At 46.4% G+C, this 10,774-nt stretch overlaps 1 long non-coding RNA gene across 1 annotated transcript in view; it reads left to right on the top strand.

Annotated features, from left to right (window-relative positions):
• The first annotated feature begins 941 nt into the window (after positions 1 to 941).
• Positions 942 to 10,774, top strand: part of LOC307209050 — a 282,806-nt gene continuing 272,973 nt past the window's right edge. Inside the window, exon 1 of the long non-coding RNA XR_013835296.1 lies at positions 942 to 1,023. This is a non-coding gene — a long non-coding RNA (uncharacterized lncRNA). The remainder of the gene's footprint in view (positions 1,024 to 10,774) is intronic.

The following is a 10,774-nucleotide window of genomic DNA, read 5'->3' as shown; positions in this document are numbered from 1 at the left end:
ATGTATTTTTAATCTTTGTTGGAAGCCAGCCAGATGGGCAGGGTACAAATAATAAATCACTATTACTATTACTATTACTATTACTACTTTCAGCAGTTGACAGTCCTGCCAATATACCAAGGGTAACTGACAGCAGCAGCAGCAATTGTAAAAAAAGTACTCAGATAAACTTTATTTGGCCTTCCTCTTAGCCCTCAATTTCCTGTCTCCTCTCCAAATGTTGCCTGTGACTCTGCTCTGATTCAGGAATGTAGAATGGGGGCTGGGGGCGGTGAAACCCCAGATCTTTTTTGCCCCAATATCTAGCCGCATACACAAACACACACTTCTTCTTTTTTAAGTGTTTTACTTTGTTTAAAGGGTGACGGCAAACTGCCATCTTAATTTGCCCAGAGGGCACTCGATACATTGCTGTTGTTGTTGTTGTTTCGCTCTTGTCACAAACTTGACCCAAAGTGATTTACAAAAACAATTTAAACGTTTGTTATAGGAATTCTAATGTCATAAATGTACAAGGCAATCACATACATAAGTATATAAGCCACATGTCTGAATAGTACAGAAGAGCAATCCTGAAACCATTTTGACTCTCCCAAATTGACCTCAAATGTTTCTCTGCAAGGAGGAAGAAGAAGAAGAAGAAGAAGAAGAAGAAGAAGAAGAGGAGGAGGAGGAGTTTGGATTTGATACCCCGCCTTTCACTCCCCTTCAGGAGTCTCAAAGCGGCTAACATTCTCCTTTCCCTTCCTCCCCCACAACAAAAACTCTGTGAGGTGAGTGGGGCTGAGAGACTTCAAAGAAGTGTGACTGGCCCAAGGTCACCCAGCAGCTGCATGTGGAGGAGCGGGGAATCGAACCTGGTTCCACAGATTACAAGACTACCGCTCTTAACCACTACACCACACTGGCTCTCCATTGTCTCTTTGTTCACAAGGGCGTATCTGAGTATGAATAGGGTGAGCCTGTGACCTGGATTCAGGAACTGAGTATTTACAATCACAAAAGAATGGCCAGGATGCCCAGGTAAAAGCAATCAGTGACCTTTATCAGGTATCCTGGCAGACAGGTTTCTGCTGTAGACTACCCCTTCGGTGATGTATGTATGATGTTTCGGGGGGGTGGTCTTGAGCTGCAGGGGAGGCAATTTCAAAAATCTATATAAGAGCTTCCACACCAATGTTCTGGGTTCCTCTCCTCCCTCCCTGCGTGGGGTGAGCAGGGGTCCCTGTTGCAACAGTTTAATAAAGATCAGGCTTACTAGCTGCTTTGCTTCTCAAAATTCGCTGGTTGGCCTCTGTTATTTTCTCCTACCAGTAGAGAACCTACATAAGGACTCTATATGGGCTCCTGGATACTGCGTAAGGGGAAAAAGGAGCAGTTTTGTCTTACAACACGTTAAAACCAAACTCTGTGCAAACTTGTGGCAGGGGCCTTTGATCCCTCAAGTCCTAACGGCATGTCTGCCTCATGCGTGCAAACTGATGCCAATTTCACCTCCTAGTAAGATCCCCAATGGGGTAGTTTCCCTCGAAACTTAAAGCATGTGAGGGATAAATCTGTGAGGGAAAGGAAGTTGGCAAGTGGAAGAAGCAGGAGCAGCAGTCCTAGTAATATAATATGAAACGTACTTTACAAAGAGCAAAAGGCCAAAAGGCCAGACAGCAGTAACTAGAACAGAGACCAGAAATTCCCAGCATGGTGGAGGAAGCTGCCACATTTCTTTGATGAAAATAGGGACATCGTATATTATTATTATTATTATTATTATTATTATTATTATTATGCTCCACCTATCTGACTGGACTGCCCCAGCCACTTTGGGATGGCTTCCAACATATATAGAAACATTGCAAAAACGTTAAACATTTTTGTTTTAAACTTCCCTATACAGCCAGTGTGGTGTAGTGGTAGACTCGTAATCTGGTGAACTGGGTTCACTTCCCCGCTCCTCCACATGCAGCTGCTGGGTAACCTTGGGCTAGTCACACTTCTCTGAAGTTTCTCGGCCTCACTCACCTCACAGAGTGTTTGTTGTGGGGGAGGAAGGGAAAGGAGAATGTTAGCCGCTTTGAGACTCCTTCGGGTAGTGATAAAGCGGGATATCAAATCCAAACTCTTCTTCTTCTTCATACCTTGGATCTCAAACTTAATCCGTTCCGGGAGTCCATTCGACTCCCAAAACGGTTTGAAAACCAAGCCTCAGCTTCCATTTGGCTGCAGGAGCTTCCTGCACTCAATCAGAAGCCACGGAGAATGTTTGGCTTCCGAAAAACGTTCACAAACTGGAACACCTACTTCTGGGTTTGCAGCATTCGGGAGCCGATTTGTTCGGCTACTAAGCCGTTCGAGATCCAAGGTACGACTGTAGAGGGCTGCCTTCCGAGGTCTTCTAAAGTTTGTATAGTTACTTATTTCCTTGGTTTGGGGGTTGTGTAACTCCATCCCCTCCAATATTTCTCTGATGAAAATAGGGACCTCCTAAAGAAACGCAAGACATTCTGGGATCAAATCAGAAACCGGAACGCCTTCCGTAGATCTGGGACCGTCCCTGGAAAATAGTGGTCTCTGAGGGCGATCCTATAGTGCTGTGAGGTTCTGTGGAGGGGAGACTGGTGACGGAAAGTACTTGAAAGCATTATCAAGGCACTATGAAACCTAACCACGCAGGCAAAGGCTATTGTGCTGGGTCTGGGGGTAACCCTTGAAATGCGGTCCAGGACCGGTCCAGAATCCGAAGGTTCTGCTAGGAGTCAGTCTGACAAGGCCAAGGCAGGACATGAGGCAGAAAACCAGGTAAGGACAGGTACAGGATCTCAGGCAGGTTCTAGCATACAGCAACGTTGCTCCCGCAACCTGGGGCGGGGTCCGACAGCCTTTTATCTGTGTCGGGGTAGTGGCCAGTCCCGATCCCCTGGTGACTCACCTCCCTGTCTCACCCGAAGGCGAGCACTCCTCCTGCGAGTACTCAGGTCTCTCCTTCTCTCAGACCTCAGTCTCTGCAGCTTGGGAGACGTTGGTGGGTTACTAGACCCAGGGGCCGCCTCAGCCTCTCCTGGCCCAACTGGTAGTGGCCCAGCTATAAGGCAACGAGGTAATCCCCGCATCTGGAGCCAGGGCAGGCTCAGGCACCTGACTCACCCCAGCTGGTGCTTGTTGCAGAGGAACCTGCGCAGAATGGAACTCTTCAGGGTCAGGCCCCAGACTAGGTTCAGATGATGCCTGAGGCAAAGGATCTGGTGCAGACTGAGACTCCTCTGGTTCCGAGTCTGAGCCCGAGTCCCAAGCCATCACAACTATGGAGTTTGCAGACACCCCTGGTCAACTTCAGGCAGCTGTCCATTTTGCTTCAGGCAGATAACAAAGATGATTTATTAAATTTGTATACTGATGATCCAGGGCAGTTTACAGCATAAAAATACAAAAAGAGAACATAACATACACAAAGATTATGACTGTTGTTATTATTGTTGTTGTTGTTGTTGTTGTTGTTGTTGTTGTTAGTGCTGTTAGTATGCTTAAACCATGAAAAGTTGGGTCATGGCCTCTTCTTTTCTATATTTTCAAAAATCTCATCCATTTTTGAAACATGGCAATACTGCTCTTGGGACGACACAGATGGCAGCCAATCAGTGCTGTGCACTGCAATAAAACCCTAGAGGGCTTAGTGTCCCTGAGCCTGCAGGCCTTGCAGCCTGCCAGGTACATGTGTCAAGAGAGCATGGCGAGTGCCCTTCCGGAACAAGACTCCTCTTCTTACCCACAGTGCCAGTACAGTACACACTTTGTGTTTATATAGCTGGTTGGGAGGAAGGGAGAAGGAGCGGGTTATGGAGCTAATAAATGCATTTTACTCCCCTTTTCGCCTTGAAGATAAATTAGAGTAGTTCCACTTGGCTCATTTCCAAATGAAGGCAACCCACCCATCTCTTTAATACAGCAATCTCTCTCTCTCTCGATTCCCCCCACCCAACCTCTTCTTCCTTTGCTGCTTGATAATTTATAGGAATGAATAATACAGATTTCTGTAAGGATGTTTTCCTTATTTTTGATGTGCCATTTCTCTCCGGGAGACGGCTCTCTGCTTCCTCTCTCTCTCCCACCCCTCATTTTCCCCTCTCTGTGCAAAATTAATGTGCATCTGAATGGTGGTTTTGGGGACGGGGGTGGGGGGAGTCAGCGGGGCTTAAGAGGAACAAAAGGCGACTGTGGCTCGACAGAGGAGCTATCGTTATAACACGCTACCTTGAGAGAGAACTATTTTTCATTAGCTGAATGGTAATACTATATAGGAAGGTGATTAAGTTTAATAGGCCTGAGACTGGCAAGGGGGAGATAAAGTTACGATTGAGAGCCCTACTGGATGGCAAGGGGCCGAGGGGGGGGGGTGTCAGGCGGCAGGCAGACTGACAAGAATAGCTCTGTGTAGTACAGCGTTTGGCAGGAAACGGCACAGCTTCCCCATAAATTAGGCTTAAACAGAGGTAATTTTCGGAGATATTTAAAACATTAAGGCTCCTGCGAAGTGGCAGAGGCTAAGCACATTGTTAGCGAAATGCTACTCTGAGGCCCAGGATGTGTTTTGTTTTGTGTTTTTAAGGGGGAAAGGAAAGGGAGAGGACGCAATGGACAAAATGGAAAACAGCACCCGGGCTCTTTGTCAAACATAATTATCGCTTAGGGCGGCAGGCTTTAATTGGTAGATTAATCAACCACAGCTTTAGTTGATTCATCACGCGGGGGAAGGGCAGCTATTTTAATAGGTGAGAGAAGATTTGAAAAGGGTCACCTCTGGATGTCAGTGTTTTGCAGATGGGGAGGGAGGATTCCAGCACGGCCAGGGAAATTTTCTCTGCCACAGCCGAGCACAACAAATCCGCTTTTGAAAAGAAGCAGGCATTTTGCAGTTAGGAAAGTGGTCAACGATAGCACGTTTCTCGCTTTCATCCTGAGTCCGAGCGTCTTCAAAACTCATGACACCTTTGGTAAAGGCTGTTCTCCAACAGGAGCGCTCGCAGGCCAGTGTTTCCCAGTTGTCAGTGTTTATACTACATTTTTTAAGATTTGCCTTGAGACAGTCTTTAAACCTCTTTTGTTGACCACCAGCATTACGCTCTCCATTTTTAAGTTCGGAAGAGAGTAGTTGTTTGGAAGACGAAAATCAGGCATCCGCACAACATGACCAGTCCAACAAAGTTGATGTTGAAGAATCATTGCTTCAACACTGGTGGTCTTTGCTTCTTCCAGTACACTGATATTAGTTCGTCTGTCTTCCCAAGTGATGTGTAAAATTTTTCAGAGACACTGTTGATGGAATCTTTTGAGGAGTTGGAGATGGCTTTTATAAGTGGTCCATGTTTCACAAGCATATAGTAAGGTTGGCAGTACAATAGCTTTGTAAACAAGCATTTTGGTTTCCCTGCGAATGTCCCGGTCCCCAAACACTCTGCAGTTCAATTGGGAGAAAGCTGCACTCGCAGAACTCAGGTGATGCTGGATTTCGACATCAGTGTTGGCCCTTGTGGAAAGATAACTGCCTAGGTAGGAGAAGTGATTGACTGTCCCCACTGCGGAAGGACGTGTGGATCCAGAATTGGACTCCACAGTCACTTACGGACTCATTATTAAAACCGTGTTTATGGAAGACAATCTTACTCGGCTACGAGTGATTGCCAAAGTATCTGGGTGAAGCAAGATCAAACACAGGAGAAGCTTACTGATATAGAACAGAACACCCCTATTTTCATCTGAGAAATGTTGGCTGGTATGCCGTTCACCAGGTCAAGGGACACAGGTTGCACTGTGGTCTAAACCACTGAGCCTCTTGGACTTGTTGATCAGAAGGTCAGCAGTTTGAATCCGCCCAATTGGGTGAGCTCCCGCTGCTCTGTCCCAGCTCCTGCCAGCCTAGCAGATCAAAAGCACGCCAGTGCAAGTAGATAAATAGATACCACTGTGACAGGAAGGTAAATGGCGTTTCCGTGCACTCTGGTTTCCGTCACGGTGTTCTGTTGTGCCATAAGCAGTTTAGTCATGCTGGCCACATGACCCAGAAAGCTATCTGTGGACAAACGCCAGCTCCCTCGGCCTGAAAGCGAGATGAGCGCCGCAACCCCATAGTCGCCTTTGACTGGACTGAACTGTCCAGGGGTCTTTTACCTTTACCTCAACAGGTCAGGCCTGCTGGAGCTATCTGGGGGATGGTTACGGGGTGGGGAGTCAGGCAGCAAGAAGGAGCTTGGGCAGGGCATTCCCATTCCCAGCAGTGGGACAAAACATGCAGTCCAACGGAGCAGGGTTGAGCCCTCCACCTGCCAGCTGTCTTCAGTGGTCTCCCTCAACCAGCATGTTTCCTGCATGGAATGCACTGGGGAATCAGATCCTGGCAGGATTGGTCTTCTTGCTCCTTGGAGTACAGCGGTGCTGGATTTGTGCACATGCAAAGGAAGCTACAACTTAGGGTCCCAAATGATGAGGGTCCCCCTAACTACCAAATCAGCAAACAATTACCAATTTTGAGTTTTACATAATTGGTTAGAAACCAAAGGAAACAGGGAAAACCGCAAAACAGACATTATCAATCTGATGTGAGACAAAAATGAGTTATTTGCTGTATTGTGTTCATAAATCTATGTATAAATAACTATAATACAGTGTTCATATATGCTAAGTAAGAAATCATAAGGCATTCACATTTCAAGGTATTTCATATGCAAATAGGCTACTGTAAGATATATGTTGCAGTTAGATCATTACTTTTTCATTGCATCCTCACCTGCATACTTTTGTACTGGTATATGTGCAAAGATAAAAGCTTATTGTTTCTATTTTGTGGCCTTTCTGTTAGAACAATATGCATTCCTTTGTGAAAGCTATGGGGCCTCCCTTAAAAACGTGACCTACTGTAGCTTTGGGCCTGGCCATGTCTCAAACTGGCTCTAGGATGGAGAATAGACTTCACCAACATGCCGCCCTCTAGTCTAGACAATTTTGGGATGCAATACCCGTCAGCCCCAGGCAGCCTGACCCAATGGGACTCCAAAACACCCGTTGAGCACTATGTTAGTGAAAGCTGCTTTAGATCACTTTAAAATGCGGTAAGCCAGACCTAGGGTACGTTCACGTTACGGGGTTGAAATGCAGGGAGGTCATTCACACATGCATATGCACACCCTGCTGTGTTTCAAACCACTTTTGCACAGGGTTGGTTGCATCAGAGAGGGCACAGGAATGACCTCACCTGCCACACATGACCTGATAGATTATATTCATGTTTGCAGCACCAAAGTGAGCTCTCTAGGGTGAGCAGTGTGCATGGCAGTCCTGGGCTGCCCAGATGACAAGACCCTCTCTCTCAGCCTCGCTAAAGGTAAAGGGACCCCTGACCATTAGGTCCAGTCGTGGCCGACTCTGGGGTTGCGGCGCTCATCTCGCTTTATTGGCCGAGGGAGCCGGCATACAGCTTCTGGGTCATGTGGCCAGCATGACTAAGCTGCTTCTGGCGAACCAGAGCAGCACATGGAAACGTCGTTTACCTTCCCGCTGGAGCGGTACCTTTATCTACTTGCACTTGCACGTGCTTTCGAAGGTTGGCAGGAGCAGGGACCGAGCAACAGGAGCTCACCCCGTCGCGGGGATTAGAACTGCCAACCTTCCGACATTTGGCACCAGCTTGGCTGCAGGTGTTGCTGGAAGGAGATGTAAAAGACACCATCCTATTATCCAACCTCCACTTCAGATTTCTGTAGGGCTTATACCTTAGCCTTTTCTCCTCCCAAAGATGTCCTGCAAAGCAGTGGATACAGATTGTTCCTTGGGGTTTACTCATGAATGAGTATAGCTGCAAGGGAAATGATATATAATGAATTGAAAAGGATGTTTAAAATAATGTTTGTAAACAAAAAACAAAAAAAACCCAGAAGCTTTTCTTTTGGGAATTCTAGGGACAAAACTACCTGAACTGTACAGAAACTAATTTGTGTATGCTATTACAGCAGCAAGAATGTTACTTGCCCCAAAATGGAAAGAAGCAGAAGTCCCAGCAAAGGAAGAATGGATACAAAAACTTACAGAATATGTAGAAGTGGCAAAGCTCACGCAAAGAATAAGAAATCAAGACAAAAAACTTTTTATAAAAGAATGGAAACGGTTTATTGAATATTTACAAACAAATTGTAAACGGATAAAAACACTGGCAGGCTTATTGTAATAACCTGCAGCTACATAAGAGCATATATTTAAAGAAGATAAATAAATGAGTATGTTAAGTTAATTTGGATATGCAAAAGATATTGAAAATACATTTAAGGAACCACAGAAAGAGGGGGAAGGAAGTCAAGTTTTGAAATGTTGAAATGATTGTAAAATTAGTGAAATGTATAATCCTGAAAAGCATAATTTATTTATTTTTTAAAAAATAGAGTAACGCCGCAAGGCAGCAGATGTTCAGAATCATTACCACTATCTCTGCATTTAGTTTCCTAATCGGATTGAACCTAGGTTGAGGAAGGTGGGGATGCATCAAATGGCAGGATTTGCCAAGAAACCATGAGATCAATGGAGATTGTGACTAACATCCTGCAGCTTCAAAATGTTGCATTGAGAATACATCGGATGCAGAGTGAACAGTAAAGTGAACATCTCCATTTGGAGCCCTCCGACTCATTCATCCCACGGGCAGCAGTGATGGCCACCAATTTGGATGGCTTTAAAAGACAGTTGGACAAATTCATGGAGGATACTGCTAGGCATGGTGGCTATGGCCCACCTCCACAGTTTGATGCAGCTTTGCTTCTGAATAAGTAAAAAGGGTAAAGGTAAATGACCCATGGACAGTTCGGTCCAGTCAAAGGCGACTATGGGGTTACAGCGCTCATCTCACTTTCAGGCCGAGGGAGCCGGCGTTTGTCCACAGGCAGCTTTTCCAGGTCATGTGGCCAGCATGACTAAACCGCTTCTGGCGCAACGGAGCACTGTGACAGAAACCAGAGCACACAGAAATGCCATTTATCTTTCCGCCACAGTGGTACCTATTTATCTACATGCACTGGTGTGCTTTCGAACTGCTAGGTTGGCAGGAGCTGGGACTGAGCAACAGAAGCTTACCCCATTGAGCGGATTCGAACTGCCGACCTTCTGATCAACAAGCCCAAGAGGCTCGGTGATTTAGACCACAGCGTCACCTTGATCTGTTGAACAGCATACCAGCCAACATTTCTCAGATGAAAATAGGGGTGTTCTGTGCTAGGTTGGCAGGAGCTGGGACAGAGCAACAGGAGCTCAGCCCGTGGCAGGGATTCGAACCCGTGACCTTCTGATCAGCAAGCCCAAGAGGCTCAGCAGCACCACTCCCGTATATCTGTTGCTGGAAGCCACAAGAGGGGAGAGGGCTCTTGTTCTCAGGTCTGCTTGAGGGTTTCCCACAGGCCTCTGGATAGCTGCTGGGAGAACCAGATACTGGACTAGCTAAGTTATTAGTCTGAACCAGACCACTCTTCTAATGTTCTTATGCTGGGCAGGGGGCCCAGACAGCATTGCTGCTCAGAGAGCTTTAGTGGGATGCAGGTCCTGTGTGCAGGATGGGAGCTTTGCCTGCGATTCCTGTGATCTGGGCACTTGCTGGCTTGATGCGTAGAGGCCCCTGTTAGCAGCCGATACAGCAGCTGCAGGATCGCGCCACCTTTGACCCAACTGTGAAGGGTTAGACAATTTTCGACTAGTTGCCTGCTAAGCAGGCTCCAGAGGTATTCGTGGAAAAACTCCTTTTCTTTAAGAAGCGATTTTGCAGACTGGCAGGGAGGCAGCTGTTGGTGGTTCACGGCTCGCGTTTCCTCCAGAAAGTGCAAAGTCCCAGCTGGACATCATGATGATAGATTTTATGGATTTTTCTCTGCCTCTCCCAGTCCCCTTACGGCCAGGCAGTTAAAATCTACAATAAGCTGCATTGCCTTAGTATATGGTTAACGTCTCCCCTAGCTAATCCCTTCGCCTTTGTTCTTTGAGAAACATACTGAATAAGCCACTTGTTTCACACTGCTGGGGAAATAACACTTTGGGGGCCTCCTTTCCGCCCTGTTTTATGTATAACAGAAGCACAGTATAGTATAGCATATACAGTACCCTGCCAGATGTTTGCTTTCTCCCCCCTCCCACCCCCCACAACTACCTCTGGTTTTTTCCTTGCTAGACAGGGGCAGATAGAAGTCGACTTTGGCACCGCTGCTACATCCAAGCTTCAAATAATGCAGGGCTGTTTCTGGAAGAAAGAGAAGCCGTGTTATGACAGCGCCAGATGATTGACACGTTGCAGGTAGAGTGATGTGTGTGCATTGCTGTAGCTTAAACGATGATGAACGGCTCCCAGCAATGTTCAATATTAGTCTAGTTATGAGCCGAGTCAGTATGAATCAAACAGAATTGCCAAGCCGGGAGGAAAGCTTGCATGTCTTCCTCCAGTCCTAAAAGGATCTTGAGGAGAAGAGCCTGGGAAATGGTGCCCTCCCTGTGGAACGCCCCCCCCCCCCGCCCCCCCATCAGATGTCAAGGAGATAAAGAACGACACAACTTTTAGAAGACATCTGGAGGCAGCCCTGTATCGGGAGGTCTTAATGTCTGACTTTTGGGTGATTTTATATGTACTGGAAGCAGCCCAGAGTGGCTGGGGAAACCCAGCCTGATGGGCAGGGTAAATAATAATAATAATAATAATAATAATAATAATAATAATAATAACAAGAAGAAGAAGAAGAAGAAGAAGAAGAAGAAGAAGAAGAAGAAG

Source organism: Podarcis cretensis, assembly GCF_951804945.1.
Source record: "Podarcis cretensis genome assembly, chromosome: 1".
NCBI lineage: Eukaryota > Metazoa > Chordata > Lepidosauria > Squamata > Lacertidae > Podarcis > Podarcis cretensis.
This window is presented reverse-complemented; position numbering and strand designations above follow the sequence as displayed.